The sequence below is a fragment of the Chrysochloris asiatica genome, unplaced genomic scaffold, assembly GCF_000296735.1.
Source record: "Chrysochloris asiatica unplaced genomic scaffold, ChrAsi1.0 scaffold00458, whole genome shotgun sequence".
Lineage (NCBI taxonomy): Eukaryota > Metazoa > Chordata > Mammalia > Afrosoricida > Chrysochloridae > Chrysochloris > Chrysochloris asiatica.
In genome coordinates, this window is record NW_006408976.1 from 608,134 (window position 1) to 626,487 (window position 18,354).

At 38.3% G+C, this 18,354-nt stretch overlaps 1 protein-coding gene across 2 annotated transcripts in view; it reads left to right on the forward strand.

The window, feature by feature from the left end:
• The first annotated feature begins 34 nt into the window (after positions 1–34).
• PLAG1 (pleiomorphic adenoma gene 1) overlaps positions 35–18,354 on the forward strand; it is a 74,883-nt gene continuing 56,563 nt past the window's right edge. For both annotated transcript variants that reach the window (XM_006877289.1, XM_006877288.1), the window contains exon 1: positions 35–214. The gene's annotated coding sequence lies outside the window, so the exon portion shown is untranslated. The remainder of the gene's footprint in view (positions 215–18,354) is intronic.

Genomic DNA, 18,354 nt, shown 5'->3' on the forward strand with positions numbered 1-18,354 from the left:
CGGCGGCGGCTGTGGCGGCGGCGGCGGCGGCGGCAGCTGCAAGTTGGGCTGCAGGGGCAGCGCATACACTACAATGGCTGCTGGAAAGAGGCGTAAGGAAACAATTTCCAGGCCCGCCGCGTCCAGCCCGAAATATGAGAAAAAAATTATTAGAAATTCTGCGGGTGGTGTAAAGGCGGCGGACGGGCCGGAGGGAGGATGGTGAAGCCCCGCGGTGAGTCCTGCCGGGGTACGGGGCGGCGGAGAGGCATTTAGCGGGAGAAATATCAGGGTTATTTAAATTATGGGACTCGCTGAGGGGGCAGAGGAGCCGCGGCGGCGGCTGGAGGAGGAAAAGTTTGTGCTGCTCTCAGCCCCTGCTCGGGACCCCAAAGAGGAAAATAATAAGAAAAAATAAAATAAAATAGTTGCGCGAGGGTGTGAGGACTCCCCGAGTAGCTTCTGACAGGGCAGGGGGCGATGCGGCTGGGGACTCGAAGGTGAGGGCGGTGGGAAAAAACAGCCACTTTATTCAGGGTCTGGAAAGTTTGAAAAGTTTTCCTCCTCCTCCTCCTCCTCCTCTCTGGTGCTGTGAATATTGTGACAGCGGCAGCGGCAGCAGCGAGAGCGGAAGACATTAGAGACCCGAAAAATAAGGGAAAAATTAATATAAATTCAGTTTTAAGAGTAAACTCTCCGCATTTTCCACCAAAACATCCTGGGGGAAGGTTGCTTCCCTAAGGGCCTGGCGGAGACCCGCGGTCGGCAATATTTGGGGGGCACTGGGAGTGACTTGGGGTAACTGTGCCCCTTTTTCAAAAGAGGTTTTTCTTTTGGGAGAAATGCGTTTGTTTTCGCCCTTTCCCCAGGTGGGCGAGTCGGGGTCGGCCGCGGGGTCTGCGGGGAGGTGTGAGCCGGGACGAGTGGCCGCGAGGGGGGCCGGGGGTGCTAAATGAAAGCAGGAGATCTGCACAGGGCAGGGACAGCTTGTTGTCAGTATCATAAACAACCAAAATGGAGGGAGAACTCAGGCATATAACCAAATAAAAATTTTTAAAAAATCGCAAAAAATCCCTAAAAATCCGGGATGCCCCCCCTTTTCTCGCTAAAGGTAAAAGTACGAACCGCCTTTCCCCTGAAGTCCATTTTGACTTTGCAGGGACCAAGGAGTTAATATTTATTTATTTTTTTAAACTTTCGAAGGGCAAAAGCCTTTTATAACTCAACCGACAATGAGAAAACGTGAAAATCCGATGCAGGAGGAGGAGGGGGAGGGAGTGGGGAGGTGGTAGTGCAAAAACTGCTCGACATATTGGTAATGTGGACTGATCTGAGATAAGATAAACACTATATTTGCTATTTTATAACTCCCTTTTAATGATCTTTTCAGGGTGGGTTTTGTGTGTGTGTGTGTTTTCTCTCCTCTCTCTCTCTCTCTGGTGGAAAAAAAAAATGATGCCATTTTCTTAATAGAGTTAATATGTGTGATTGGAAGAATAAACCTTTCCGGCTTTAGATAGCCTTTTCGTCGCATTTACGCTTCAGGTTTTGTGTGTGGCTCTCTCCTTTCTTTAAACTTGGCTCTATTGAGTTGGGGGAGAGAGGTGATGGTGCACAGACACACTGGGGTGTAAGCTCTGAGCACCTTTTGGGGAGGGGTGGGAAATGGCTGGATTTCTCCCTCCCTGAAAAGTTTGCTTCACCTGTTCATCTTCAATAGGGAATGTAAGCTGAGGTTTTCTGGTTTTATCTATAGAAAAGGATGGTACCTCTTGCATCACCTTGAAGTTAAAGGCAAAGTGCTGCTGATGTTGGTTCCACGTGGGATCTGGGACACAGCAGGGCATTTTAAAGGGACAGCCTCTCTTTCCTTAGGGTTTTCCTCACCTACAGAGAATCACTGTCTGAGGACCAAACACTGAGAAGTGCTGGGAGGGTGTGGTGACGGAAGAACCTTGCATTTCCATGACTCAAATGCACCCACCTTTAGGAGGGATGAAGGGGAAGGAGGAATACACAAGCGTAACAGATGATGGAAGGAGCCCTAGTGGCGCAGTGGGTTAAGCACCGGTATGCGAACCAATAAGGTGTGTGTAGATGAGTTTGTTTCCAAGCTCTTCTTTTAGGTAAGCAGCCTTCCCAGGAACTTTTTTGTGTCACATTGCTTTGCTTTGGAAGCTGATCTTGGAAGGATTTGTGGAAAAATCAAAATAGTTTAAGGTGTGTGGTGTAGTGGTATAGTGTTATTGAACAGTTATGAATTCTGTGCAGTGAGATCAAAGAACCATCTATGCCCATAATGTGAATTTACAGCCATTTTGTAAAAGCTGTAAAATGCATAATATTCACTTTGGCTTAAGGTACACTGAGGACTTTTGGTTGACAAAATGCAGACAAGAGTGGTGGAGATTCTTTAATATGCAAGCAGTCAGCATTTCTTTGCAGGGAAAGAACACACATATAAGCACTATGTATATCCCTCTTTAAAGCCATCCTATACTTGTGCTATAGTTGTTCCTTTCAAATGAAGTTTTATCATTTAAATTTTATTTATTTGTATTATTTAAGAGGAAATGTTTAGTGATAAACTGTCAGCCCTAATATTTTAGATTTCTACAATATTTTACATTTTTTAACTATGTAAGATATTAGTTGTACCTTATTTGAGATTGGAGTTAATCTTGAATAAAATTATGTTGTGATTTCCACAGGCATATGGAGTGTTTGAGAGAAATTGCTGTTTTCCTTTGTTTTTTGACTTATAAGAAGTGTGTTAAAATTAGAGCTGAGTTTTTAGACTTTTTGTACAGAAGATTGTTTCTTGACATATTGTACAAACAAATTGTTACTTTACAGTCCATAGTATGTTAATTTATGTTTACAACTCAGCTCTTATCTGTACCTTTTCTGTACATACCTCTGTAACAACCTTACATTGGTGTGGTGCTGAATACATCTTGTGGTTTCAGATTGTGGAAGCAATTGAAGCTTTCTAAGAACTCACTTAAAAAATTAATCTCTTGAATCTCTATTAAATAAAAATTAACTTAAAAAGGATTGAACTATCAGTGGAGAAGAGAACCCCCCCATCATCATCTTTCCAGATATATCAGAATGCTTATTAATATTCATATAGCTTTTAAAGTTTCCCTGTTTATTTTATTTTGGCTCAAGATAGTTACATTGAATATAAGTAGTCAGATTATGCTATGCATTTAAAATAAATGAGACTTTTAGGTCTTGAATAGTTGCTACATTAACAAAGAAGATAATATCAAGAAGTGTAATTTCTTTCAAAGTGAAGAAAAAGTGTTTCTTTGGTGTTGTTCAGACTATTTGGACATTTAAAGTTATGACTAGTTTATTGTCAGTCTAAATAAAGTGCTGGTATTGTGGGTTATTTTATCCTGGTTCACCAAAGATAGTATAAGACTTTTAATGTGTTTAGATTTTATAGAACCAGCTTACTTATCTGAATTAGAAAATGCACTCAGAGTGCACAAGTAAGTATAGAATCTGTAAGTCCTTAGAGAGTTTTCCCTACTTAAGGAACAGCACAATGATGAACTTAAATCGATTGTATTAAGTTTTTTTGATGCCTGAGCAATACTACCTGTTAAACTTTCTTTCTCTGAAGCTACTATTAAATTAGTCCAATTTTCAGAAACAATTTAAGTGTATTGCATACTTCAAAGTCTCTATTTCTCATTTGGAATTTACATGTCTGATTCTGTTATCAGAAAACTATGAAGAATTTGTTATGGAAGATGATTTATAAATTTGGACTAAAACTTCACAAGTTCTCTATATATTATAACCAGCATATTTTAATTAATAGATAACTTACAGCGAAATAAATTAATGAAATTGCTTTTATCAGTATAGTTAAAAATTTAAGGATACTGTGTTTTAATATCATACAACAGCAGGGTTTTACTCTATTTTTAACATCATCCTGGTTGTTGCTGTATACATTTTGATTTGGAATTCCAGAAATTTATTTTTTTAAGGATAAATTGTTGTTTGCTAAATTAAATGTAATGCTTTATCTTTAACTTTTATTTGAAAAACCAGATAACTAAAACATACTGTGATAACTATCTTTGACGTTTTGTTTGAATCAATTATTTCTTGAGCTGTGTAATCAAAAATGATCATAACCTTTTAAGGATGTTTTAGTATTTTTCATTTAGAATTTTGTTCTTTGGAAAAATTAAGGTATATGAAAATCTACCTGCCTGTCCACCCTAGCATAAAATCTACCCCCCCACCCCCACCCCCCAAAAATACAGGGGCATATAAGTTTTACTGAATAACTTTGCTTACACTGCCTGGTACACATGTTCTTTTTTAAAATGTGTTTTCAAATATATAAGAAGTAAATATAAAACTGTTCTCCTTGTATTGATAACAACTTAGATTCTTTAAGTTATTTGAGGATGGATGAGAAGAGTTTCAGGAAAAGAGAACAACTGAATCTGTCCAGCAGAATTTAAGATAGTGAAATATGTTAAAGTTAAAAGAGCTATGAATTATCCCTTGGGCCATTTTTTAAAATGTCTTAAGAAACTGATAAACACCTTTTCTGAAACATTGAGTTCTTTGGACAAATATCACTTGCTGCAAAAATAAGTAAAACAAAAGAGGACCTTTAATTCTTTAAATCTAGCAGGAATTAATGTGGACAGCATATTTAACCAATTAGTAAGTGTTTAGGTAGCCTTGGGAAAGTATTTACAAATAAATTAAATGTGAGGGCAGGGTACATCGGATTAATGAACTGCAAACCTAACTGATTTTAAAATTCATACATGGGAATTATTTTCTATTTTACACTTAAAAACTTTTTTTGAAATAGTATCTAATTTTTACTTTTTGTATTTACTTCATTGCCTAAATATTTTGACATCATAAAGCTGACATTCATTAATTTGATATTTTTCATTTATACCAGGACAGCTTTTATATACCATTGGCAAATTTTATTGTTAGATTTAATTTGAAAAATTAAATGGAAATTTTTAGATTGTAATATTTTATACAAGAATCAGTGTATGGTTATTAATTTTGCAGTTTTGAGATATATGCATTTATGAAAGATTAGTAGAAATTATTACAGAGGCAGACTTTGATTTTCACTTTTACGTTGACTGGCCTGATGCCCAGTGGTTTGCATTCTAATTAATGTGTACACCTGTCTTCTTCACAGGGTGCTATTGGCAAGGCTATAGTGGTATGGAACTACCAAGGGTACTTTGGTTTTTTGTTTTCCTGATTTTGTGTATCATTTGTGCTTGTAGCTGTTAAGGTGTTTGCATTTTCTTCCCCTGCCCCTCCCAACCCAGTGCTTATCAGAAGACCCACCCCAAAATCATTTTTATGACAGAAATAATATCACATTTTTAAAGAGTGAAGTGGTGTGATCCTGCATTCTTAATATTAGTATTTAAAAGTCCCTAGATGTCCTATAAACATAGTTATTGCAGAATCATAGTATTAAAACTAACCACAGTGTGTGTTGGAAATTTGAGATGACCACCTAAGAAATATTTGTTCCTCTGTAAAATGAGGGAACTTCAGCATTTATATCCTAGGTTAATAAGGTAAACAGTTTGTTGGAGATGTTTCCCTTCCTTTTTTTTTTTTTTTTAATTAAAAAATTTTCCTAATCTAAAAACAGAGAAAATTCTAGAAATACAAGGATGTTAGAAAATAAAAATGTTCTTTTTTTAAAATCCCTTTTGAAAATCAAATTTTTTAAGTAATGAAAGTACATAACATGAACACAAATGTGGAATAAAATGTCCAAAATAGGTGAGAAAGAATTAGGTAGATAAAAATTTCAGAATAAAATAACAATTACTGTAAATTTAAAATTTGACTTTTGTGAATAAAGAATAACTAACTACAATGCAGAAATGATAAGTTTACCAAAAAATGAGAGTAAACTCTCTAATAGGGTTTTTGGTGTTTTGGTTTTTTTTCTTCTTTAAAAAATAGATTCCCCAGAGCCTTTCTTCTATATCATTTTAAATTTGAGTGAAACCAAGTTAAATTTTAAGAATTTATAGTGGTTATTTTAGAATTATTTTAATAAAGGAGAAATCATCTTCTGGTATTTTTTAAGAAAAAGGTTTTAAAGACTATTTTAAATATGTGCCTAAGTGAGGTGCTCTGAAAACCTTAGATACTTGAAAATTATTTTCTTCGTTGTGTATCAGAAATTCCAAAATTTTTCTTTTTAGTTAATGAAATAAACTTTTAAAACTCAGTCTAAGAACAGTTTGCTTCATGTATTTTTTAGGGAATTTAAAATAATTTCCTATAGACTTATTAACACTGAAAAAAGCTTTTTATTAAAGAAAGACAAGTCCATTAATTTCACTGACAAATTTATTAATGTCTAAAATGTTTTTAGGCGTATTCTGCTGATTAAATGAACTTTTCTTTCCCATTAATGAATTAGCAACTGAAAGATAATCTAGATCAAATAGTGTTATGTTCAGAAGTAGTTTCTTTAGTATTAATTATTTCAGGGGCTAACAGAGGCATCGTTTCATAAAGGCAACAGAATTTCTATAGATTATAAGTGATCAAACATTGGAAACTCTACTGTTTTTTTAGAGAGACTTGTTTCAGATTGTTGAATTATTAAATATTGGGATATTGTCTCAAACCAAGCTGGGAATTATACATGTGCATATGATCACATTTTTTTGAAAATATTTTAGTTTCTAAATTTGAGAGTATTATTTCTCAGATTAAATGCTAGCCTTAAAAGGCTACATCTGAATGTCTAAAAACAATACATTTCTTTAATTACTACATAGGCATTAGAGCCTTTAATTTTAAGGTACATTTCTTTTTTCAGAGTCTTAAACTAAAAATAGGTTAGAAAAATGAGGAATCTAACCCCTTTTGCTAGAATACAAAATTAAAAATAATAAAAATCAATTTTATTTGCTTGAAAATACAGTAGTAAAAGTCAGTGGAATTATTCTGGATCAGGGAAATTTTAAGAAATTGAATATGGGTGCTTAAGATCGTCCCAGTGAATAAGTTCATAATAGGCAACAGTTGAATTTTAACCTGTTAGATTTTTTCAGTGACTTGATTGTTTTAGTGCTGGATTATATAAGACCCACACCAGTTTTCCATCATAACTGGAGAGAATTATAGTAAGTAGTAAGTATCAACTCTAAGCAATGAAGTGAAAATATTGTCTTATATAAGAATATAAACTACTTCCAGCATTTCCTAAATATAATTTCTCCAAGTATTACATTCTGAAAAAGAGAAATCAGCTCCATTAATTTTTAAATAAATTTGCTATGCATTTGCAGCTTGTAGAAGAGTTGTTATTTTCTGTATTTGGATAAGATTTATTATAACTTTAACAGTAAATATTAATATGACCATTATATCTGAATACAAGGTACATTTCAAAAATAAGTTTGCTTTATTTATACTTATAAAATTGTTTTCTAAATTAACCCAAGATAATGTGTTTTTCATGTGTTTTTCTAATTTGTTATTAACTAAGGTAATTTTGTTGGGTAAGATTTTAACTTAGGCTATTTTGTTTCCTAATAGCAATAGCATTTTATTTGAAAATTGTTACTAAAATTTATCAGATTTCAGCAGTAAAATAGAATTAGACATATCATAAACTAAGTAGGTTAATTACACCAAGAGTGATGGACAAGTTTTAATTTTTTCAAAGAAGGAAAGTACTTTCGGGTAAAGGAACATACCTCAGTAATGAGTAATGCTTTATCCTTTTCTTGCTGCAGAAAACTTTCTGAGCATCCTCAGAGCTACTCTCATGCAAATAAATGACTGATTTAACTTTGCACAATGTAACATACATATGTCAGGCTTAGTCTATCACGTAATTTGCTTTCCTTTTCTTTTAAGATGTACATTTAAAACAGGGGTTCCTTTGCAGTAATTTAGCATATATCATATTTTTAAAAATCAAACCCATAGCCATGAGTTGCTCCTAATTCATAGTGACCCTAGAGGACAGAGTAGAACTGCCCCCTAGGTTTCAAGGCTGTCATCTGTATAGAATCAGACTGCCACATCTCTTTCCTGTGGAATGTCTGATGGGTTTAAACCACAGACCCTTCAGCAGCTGAATGTATCAAATAATGTGCCACCAGGGCTTACATGTAAAATATATTATCACAATTGTTTATCCAAATCCAGATGAGTCAAATATCAACTAATAGATTTAATTAAACATAAAATGAAATTTTTAGAATTTAACTGATAATTTGATCGCTTGTTTAAATACTGAATTTTTTTTTAATGGGAAGAATTCGTTTTTTATCTGGATTTTTTTTGGTGGTGTTGTTTGTAAGGCTAGAAATTTATAAACAAAGTGAATACATATAAGAAAAACTGGCAGTTGCAGAATTTCCTAAACTTTTTAGCTTTTGATAGTTAACCAAAAGATAGTTTTCAAATAACATGGCCAACATTCTTTAGAAGATAACAGTATATTCTATTATTTTAGCTTTGTTTTGTTTTTGTTTTTTTCCAAGAATGGTGGTGATTCATGAGTCAGTACTGTTTTTATCTTGATCAGTTTTGGATGTCTGTTGTATTTGAAATTTTTACTCATTAAACATTTAATATTTTAGTGATATTTTCATTTTTAAGTTAGTTTTTACTTACAAGTTTTTCTTTCTGGACATTATAGCATAATAAAGTCAGTTATTTTAAATTTTAAACTCTGCAACTGCTCTTATTTAATAAGAACATTTCTGTTCCCAAGAATCGTGTTATCAAAGAAGTTCTTCTGAAGCACTTTTAGCTACAGCTTGGGTTATCTTTTTTTAAATGTATCTATTTTTAAAAGTATAAATACAGTTGCTCTACTTATATACTGGGTCTGATATGGTACTTGATCTTAATCATATTCACTTCACCTTTTATTCATCAGTGCAATTTTCTGTTATAGAATTGCAGATGACCGCATTCAGATGATGATGTTATCGTTTCTAAGACGCATGACACCTCTGTCAGAACTAAAAGGAATTTCATAACTAATATTCTAATACCCATGTGTCTATGAAATTTTTTCATAAGCAGATTTCAGTCGCACTTGTGTGCTTGCCTTGGCCATTCCAAGTGTGCTTGGTGTTTGCATGTTCTGTGTTTTGTTCTCAGTGCTGCCCTCATGTGTATGGCAGTGCCTCTTTAATGAATGTACTAATTTTCTCTACTCTGTTGTCAAGTAATAGATAACATCCCAAACTGCTTCTGATAAACGAGCTTACATTGTAAAATTAAAAGGTATACTCTACTTCTATTACTAATGTTATATGAAGTCTAGATTTCCAAAAGTAGTGTAGGTCAGAAATACGGTATTCAACTGCTAAAAATGAAATTTGGAAAATTTTAGAAGTAAAATCTGCCTCATCTATCACACAACAAACATAGGAAGATTGAGCTAATATTTTAAATCTAGCTTAAATTTTTAAATAAGAAAGCACAATGTCTAATCCTTTTAAGATACGAGATGTTGTAAGATCTTTACTTGAACCCAGTTTTAACTAAAAGTTCTTCTTAGAAAACTCAAAGCAAAAAATCAACACACCCAAAACTCAAGAGTGTTTCTGTAAAAAGAAAACGAAACTTTATTGGTTAGATTATTCCTTGAATCACTACTTGTTGTGTTGTTGTTATTATGTGCCATGGAGTCAGTTCTGACTCATAGTGACCCTGAACAGGGTTTCCGAGGCTGTAAATCTTTACGGGAACAGAAAGCCTCGTCTTTCTCCCACGGAACAGCTGGTAGTTTTGAACTGCCGACCTTTAGGTTCATAGCCCCTTTCGTAACCACTATGCTACCAGAGCTCCTAGTAAAGGTATTTAAATCATAATACCCCAAATACTTTGAATATTGTTGCCCTGCTTCAGCCATAAAATACTTGGGTTAGACAGCAGTTTTTGCTTTTGCCTATATGAGCTTATTTGGTTTACACAGCACCTTGTGAGAGAGAAAGTGCAGGCATGATGTGCATGCATGCAGGGGATGGTATTGTTCTCAGAAACTGGAACTGTGTTACTTTTTAGAACTTAGTCTGTTGAAGTCTAGAGAAGCTATTTGTTGTAAATTAATTTGCCAGTATAAACCTAATTTATGTTCAGATTGAAATTAATACATTTACAAAATAATGAATTGTAATGAAAATTATAATTTTCAGACACTGAGTATCTTAAGTCAAAAACTGCTGCCTGTCTGCTTAATTTTAAGCTTTGTTGTTGTTGCTGGGTGCTGTGAAGCTATTCCAATTCAGAGCGACTCTGTAGGATAGAGTAGAACTGCCCCATGGTGGTGTTAAGTACCGTGGAGTCAGTTCCCACTCATAGTGACCCTGCACAGGAGGGTAATCTTTATTGGAGCAAATAACCAGATGGTTCTCCTACAGAACACTGGTGGGTTTGAACCACTAACATTTCGATTAGCAACCGAGCTAAAAATTAATAAACTTACTAAGGTGAAGATATAAACTTAAACTTTATTATTTTAGGATCTTAAATAAGTATGTTGTTAAGTGCTGTCAGTCAGTTGCAGCCCATATAAGGTTTCCAGAGAACAACTGGTGAGCTTGAACCACCGACCTTGTGCTTCAAACCCACAGTGCCACATCAGGACTCTTAAATAAATACAGTTTCTTAATTTTAACTTTAAAAGATATTTAATGCAAAATCATCTGATTTCAGAATAATGAATGATCTCTTTCTGAATTTTTTAATACTCTTAGTTGAATAAGCAGTATAATTCTAAATGATGACAATTGAAAGTGTTGCTTAGTTTGGCTAATTGTAGATACTAGGCTTCCAAGATAGAAACGTCACTGATGATTTTATCTCTCAGGAGAGTTGAAAGAATTTAATACAATGTATGATATTATTCCAGTACTGTAAAATTCCAGGTTAAATTCAAACTCTCTATTTTGTTATTATAATGTCCCCTATAGGTTTAGGAATTTCTCTCTTTGTGTTTTCTCATAGCACATACATAAATACCACTTTCAAATAAAGTTTTAAAAACAACAACAAAATACTTGATTAATATGGGAAATGTAATTAAATTTGATAAAAAACTGAAGTGTTAATAACCTTGAGAATTCTGTTACACCTTATTCTTTATAGCAACTTTAAGATAAAACTGATTCCGCTAAATTAATTTTGATGAAGCAATACAAGAGTAGTAATGACTTGTGTAAAATCACAAGATAAATCATTTAAGTAATGTTAAATTTAAAACAAAATTAGAGCCCCAGAGTTTCTTGCATGCACCCAACTCCAGAGCTTGATGCTGCTGTTTAGAGTGAGTTACATTTTATTATGTAGTAAGAAGTCTTGGTGTGGCGCTGTGGGCTAATGTATCACACTGCAAAGTTGTTTGAACTGTAAATTCAGCAGCTACTCCTTGGAAACCCTGTACAGGGTCGCTATGGGTCAGAATCGACTCAACGGCACTTAACAACAACAACACCTTATGCAGTGAGACAGTGGTTTGTTTTTGCTTTATATGCTGTTCATTGAAAATGTCCTCACTTTCTATCTGTTGTGGAGTCATGAAGATTGTGTTCCCACAGAAATTGTTTCATCTATTCCCCCTTTTCTGTTTCAATTCAGATCAAACTCTTGAAGGAACTAAGATGATAACCTGGATCTAGTCCTTATCTACATACATATCTGGTCTTTCTCTACATACATATGAGCCATAATTGTTGTTAAGTGCTGTCAAGTTGGTACCAACTCACAGCGACCCTGTATAGTGTTTCTGAGGAGCAGCTGATTAATTTGAACCGCCGACCTTGCAGTTCAAACTACTTTGTGGTCCAGTGCTGCTCCTGGTGTGGTGCTGATAAACATTGAACTTCTAGCCACAGGTCAGCAGTTCAAACCCACCAGCCGTTCCTTGGAAACCCTATACAGGGTTACTATACGTTGGAACTGACTCAACGACACTTAACAATAATTGCTTACCAAATTTAGATCACTCTCTTGCTACACGGTCCTTGAGCTATCACTGAGCACCCTTGCCAGTACATCTTCCGTTACCAGAAACTTATCTTCTGGCCAGTTAGACCCTTGCCCTTCCTCAGACGCACCCTGCATTTGACCATGGCCATGCCTTGGCCTTCATCTATTTTTCCTACGATGCTTTTCTCATATACCTGCCCATATCTGTCTGTTGTTTTAAGTTCTATCACAAATCCATCTTCTTGAACAGTTTCCTTTTGGGAGCCATGCCACTGCCACTCTTAGGACACTTAATGTTTGCCTTTGCTTTCCCTTGTGTTTTACACCTTTTGGTTCATAGGTGATGAAAGAGTCCACAGAGCAGTATATTAAAGTGCCACATGAATGATCCAGACAGTAAACACTTTAGGTATACAAGGAAGGCAGTGGTGGAACTTGAGATGGACTTTGAAACAGGTGTGAGTTAGGAATAGGCAGAAAAAAAGGAGGGGGACATTCAGGTCAAAAGAGTAATTTGAGCAGAGGTTTGGAGGCAGAAGTGTACATACTGTCCATGACCACCAAGACTACCAGTCTGACTGGGGTGGATGGTTTTTTGGGAATAATACAAGGTTAGCTCAAGCTGGTATGTGGTGACTGCCAATCTGAGGGATTTGCACTCATTGTTGTAGAAGGCCTTTTGAGCAGAAATGGATGAGTTTAAGAAAATTAAATTGATTGAAAATACAAACTAAATTGAGCCTGGCGGTATGAAGAAGATTGTTGTTGTTGTTGTTGTTAAGTGCCATCGAGTCGGGTCCGACCCATAGCGACCCTGTACAGGGTTTCCGAGGGTGTAAATCTTTACGGGAGTAGAAAGCCTCATCTTTCTCCCGCGGAGCGGCTGGTAGTTTCGAACCGCTGACCTTAAGGTTCGCAGCCCGATTCGTAACCACTACGGTGTGCGCGGATGGCTTCTCTTTATCACTAGATTCATTCTCACTACCGGATTCTGGGCATACAGTTCCAAGCACCTCTTTGACGTAGCCACCTGGATGTAAAATTGCTATCTCAAACCTTCAGCGTCATAAACTCAGCATAAAGTAGCAATTCAGACTTTAGCGATTTTATAAATGGTCCTAGCATTCTTTCAGGCCCTTAGTCATGAACCCACCTGTCTATATTCAGTTGGAACATAGATTGTAGGCTTAATACTTTTGTAGAGGCATAAACAAAACGGGTGCACAGAGGAGATAGTTGTTAATCCCAGTTAGACTCAGAAGGAGACCTTCAAACGGGACATGGGGGTAGCTCTGGGACCTCTGAGAGGATAAGCAGAGTCTTGGTAGTTGAGGTTATAAAGGGAGATGGATGGAGGCCAAGATGGAATGCCACACTGAAGGGTTTTTATTGTTGGTAGAGGCACTCTCAATCAAGAGTTGTTGAGACACAAACCTGGGACTTTAATGATATACAGCCACTTTTTTTAACCTGTTTCCCATTCTTTCAGATCACTTTGTTCTGAAAATTCCTCACCTCAGCACTTACTTAATGTTCTCCTGAAACCCTCTTCCACATCCTCACCAGTTGGCTACCTTTCCACAGAGAAGACAAAGGCTGCAGTGCAGGTCCCACCTCAGCGTCTCCTGACCCTTTGATTTTTCCAGTCAGGAAGAAAGGGGCAAGCCTCCAGCCAGCTCAGGGAGAGCCTTTCTTGTGAAGGGAGGCTGGACCCCATATCTGTGAGAGGCGTGGGGATCTATCTGTGGATTATAACTCACTACCACCCTTGAGTATTTTCCGTCTTTTCCTCTGCAGTTGCAGATGATGCTTAAATCATTTTCTCCATCCAGAAGCAAAACAAAACAAGAGACCTTGGCCTTCAGCTCACCACCTCCTCACACATCTTCCCATTGGTGCCCAACTTCCTGTAAGAGTGGGCCTTGTCCAGTCTGTTTCTTTCACTCTTACTCTTCAACCCATTGTTTCCCTGCCCCATTCTGATTCTATGCTTGAAGAAGACATCCACTACTAGCCAAATCTAGTGGCATCTTTTCATTTTATTTCATTTAGCCTTTCTGCAGTATTCAGCACATTTCTGAAAAGTCCCCCCTCTCTTACTTTTCTGCTGCTCTCTAGCACTACTTTGTGTGTTTGCTGATGATGCCCCTTCTTCCACCTGCCCCTCATCACCAATATTTGATTAGTTTGATAGCTAATGAACACATTCCCCTCAGGCTGCAGCAAGTGGCATGAAAAAAATAGGATGGCATACAAGAATGAAGAGTTTGGGAAGGGCAGGGTAGAAATGGTCCTTTTAGAATCAATGATCAGAGAAGTCCTTGTGATAAAGGAACATTAGTGTGAGGCTTGAGTAATGAGAGGGAAGAAGCAGGAACAATGTGGGACTTTTCTAGACAAAAGCCCTGAAGTAGGAGAAGCATCAAGGATTGCTGTGCCATTACATTAGCCCAGTGAGACAGAGGAGTGATGTAGAGGACAACTCTGCTGAATGTATTGTGCCCCAGAGTGCAGTTAGCACACCTGCGCACAACATGGACCACCCTTTGCAGGCTGACTCTCACCTCCCGGCTTCACCCAGAGTTTTCTCTACATTTGTCCCCTCACCTGGCTTGGAAGACACTGTACCCTTTGCAGCTCCCTGAGAGAAGAATGGCCTCTCTGCTTGCACCGTCCTTACCTGTCTTTACTGATCCTTTGAGGCACAGGTACAATTTTCTGGGTAAGTTCTGTCTGTCAAAATGTTCTCTGCTCTCTTATGTTCTGTTCTAGTTGCTTCCACATCTGTCTGCATTCACACCTACACATGAGTCCCATCCCCATGTATATTTAACTTCCTTACTGGACTGTACCCTACAGGTCCAGGTCCATACTTAATTTTACTTCTTTCTTTCTCTAAGAGCCTGATTGATTCACAGTACTTATCTGGGGAAGTTCTTTACTCCAAAGGGCAGACTAGAGGGCTGATGGTGGTGAGAGAGATTAGAGGAGGATCGGGGGCAGCAATGAGGGTCTGTGGTGATTAGTAGAGTGTCCTAGAGGATGTCATGGAAGAGCATGGAGGAGAAGGAGTGGATGGGTGGATCTCAGATTACTGAGAGCACAAGCACGAATCAGCCATTGAGTCACATTCCACTTCCTCTGAACTGAGAAGGGTATCACCATTCCCCTAGTGCTCAGAGATGGCAGGATTGGGAGAAAGGGAGGTCCCCCCTAATGAGCCCACATAGTGACCTGCCCACTCACCCCACCCCCCACACACAGACAGTCCTCCTACCACAACCACCTTAGGCAAGCCAACCTTCACAGCAAGCCTTGTGTGGCGGCTGCAGGAACAAGTGCATATACCCCAAAAGACAGACACCCATACATATTGGATTCATACACTCAAAACATTCCAAGCTGAAGGAGACACAAAAGGCTGGAGAGAGAGTCACACCACACACACACACTCAACTAAACTTACATAGGAGATGTTGTTGTTCAATGCTGTTGAGTCGGCTCCGACTCATAGTGACCCTGTATAGGGTTTCTGAGGAGCAACTGGTGGATTTGAACCTCCCACCTTGCAGTTCAAACCGACCTTGTAGTCCAGTGTATTATCCTGCAGCACCACACCAAGACTTCACATTGGGGACGGTGGTGGTGTGCCGTGGTGTTGGTTCCAACTCATAAAGACCATGTATAGGGTTTCCAAGGAGTGGCTGGTGAGCTTGAACCGCTGACTATTCAGATCAAACTAACTTTGCACTTCAGCTCATTAACCCACAGTGCTACACCAGAGTAGGGAGACCCATATACCTGAGGAGACTATATATATGTATGCATATATGTATGTATAAATTTGTAGTGGTTATGAGTCAGGCTGCTTATCTCAAGGTCAGCAGTTTGAAACTACCAGCCGTTCTGCAGGAGAAAGATGAGGCTTTTTGCTCCTGTAAAGATTTACAGCCTCAGAAATTGTTTGCAGGGTTGCTCTGAGTTGGAACCAACTCCACGGCACACCACCACCACCATGTATAAATTAATGTTTTTATATTTCAAAAGAAAGAGATGGGAGGCAAAAGATATACACAGAAGGAAGAAAGAGAGAAAAAAGCTCATACCCAGAGAGGGAAAAAGACATAACTAAACAACTCTGTTGTCTCTCCCCTACCTAGGATGGAAGAGGCCCAGGACAGGGGAAAAGACTGCCATGTAGTGGAATCCTGGCAGAAACACACGTACATGCCGAATGGGAGAGGGGACAAACCTGGATGAGGGGAAAAAGTGACATATATATCTAGAAGGTGACCAGTGGAAGAGACATACAGAGAGACCGCAGGATGAGGAGAGACATACTCAGAGAGCGGGAAGCAGGGTGTGGGGGTAGACATACCAGGATTGGGAAGAGATACACATAGTCCCAGAAAGTGGGGAAAGTTGCACTCATACCAGGATGTGGGGGAATAAACACACACATCGAGAAGGTGAGAGAGACACATTTCCCAGAGTGGAGCTAAAGAGGACAGATACAGGAGACAGACACATACCTTATGGAGAAATACAAATTCCCAGAGAACAGAGAGACATAAACTGATATGCCCAGAGAAGTACTTTGCATAGTCAGGAAAAGAGACACACTAGTACCCACGTAAGGTGGTGGGAATACACAAAACAAACCCAGAGGGAAGGGGCACTTACACACTAGGAAGAGGGGGAGAGATACATATACAACTGGAGAAGCAAAACAGACTGAAATTCAGGAACGAGTTTGGAGCATGTGTGCGGCAAATGGACACAGACAATTAAGGAGAGAAAGATATATACAGATATCCATACAGGAAAATGCCCACCCATTTGCACATACCAAACCAAAAGACTAATCCTAATTGCCTCAAGTCAATTCTTACTCAGCTTCCCCCTGGGTTACAGACTCAAATTGCTGTATAGGTTTTTCTTGGTGGTAATTCTTAAAGAAGCAGATTGCTAGGCTTTGTTTCACAATTTCACACTCCAAATTGAGTGTGTTTGAACACCACCAACCTACAGGGACACATAGCAGCAGATGGAAAGAGAGAGACACACAGAAAAGGAAAGAGACGGGAGAAGGGAAGGGTACCACACAGTGTATTGAGGAGACAAATGGGTAGGGTTCCTGCAGGCCCAGTGTTGTTGAGATTCTCAGACACACACTTTCATGTATGTCTTTGCTATCAGTATTCCACACCAGTAACAGGGCTGGGAACAGTTCATGATGCTTTTTAGTCCTGGGAGTCTTATCCAGATACCCAGATGGATTTTGGAAAGCATTTTCTGCAGAGAAGCAATTTATATATAGAAGTTAACGTTTGGCAACTGAAGGTACCTTAAACATGTCTTAACAGATCTCCAAGCAGAAATTCGTGCCTTATTCCTTTTGCCCTAATTAAAATACTAGAAGTATACAGTATGCAGTCACAGTTTTTTCTCAAAGTATAATGTGCATATTAATCATGACCATCTCAGAAATCGTTAGTAGATTTAAGAACCCTTTGGTTGACCCAATATGGGTTACCTGAAACACCCACCAGGTTCAGTGTCACCCCAAACCCCCCATCCCAACCCCATGCTGCCTTTGTTCCCACAGGACATTTTTGGTCCTGTCATGCAACACTGTGTTCTCACAACCAGTTTTGCCTTTGAGTTGTGTTTGTCTTCTCTCCCATTCACAGGACTAGGTCTTACTTACCTTGATACCCCTTTTACCTTCACCCAGCCTGCACTCAGGAAGCTTTGTCAGACCTAACTATACTGAGCTGTAACACTGAAATGGAAAGATGCATATCTGAAGGCCCAGAGGATGGATCATCAGCCTCAGATCTTGTCCTCTCACTGATATAGTCTTGGGCAGTGACTATTCTGGACTCTCCCTGCCTCCAGTTTCCATTAGAAGTAAGGCCCTCCAACTTTTAAATGTTAGACACCTAACCAAAACCCGCTGCGTTCAAGTCAATTACAGTTTATAGAGACCTTATAGGACAGAGTTTAACTGCTCCATAAGATTTCCAAGGCTGTAAATCTTTACAAAAGTAAATGGACCTCGATACTAAAGAAAAGGAGAGGGAACAGACAAGATGGCGCATCAGGTGGACGTATAGCAGAGGGCTCTGCCAACAACAACATAGAATACCTGACCAAGCAGGTTCAGGGGATGGTCCTAGAACTCTGAACCACATATAAAGGAATACTTAGATGGTTGGAAGGCTCACAGCTGGGGGGATTTGTGGCAGAAGCAAGAAATCTATTGCTTTCTAGTCCGGGACGCTCGGCTGCTCCAGGAGCTGCCATCTTGGGTGAGACCACGTGGGAAAAGGATCGGAGCGCCCACAGACGCCTGGCAGAACC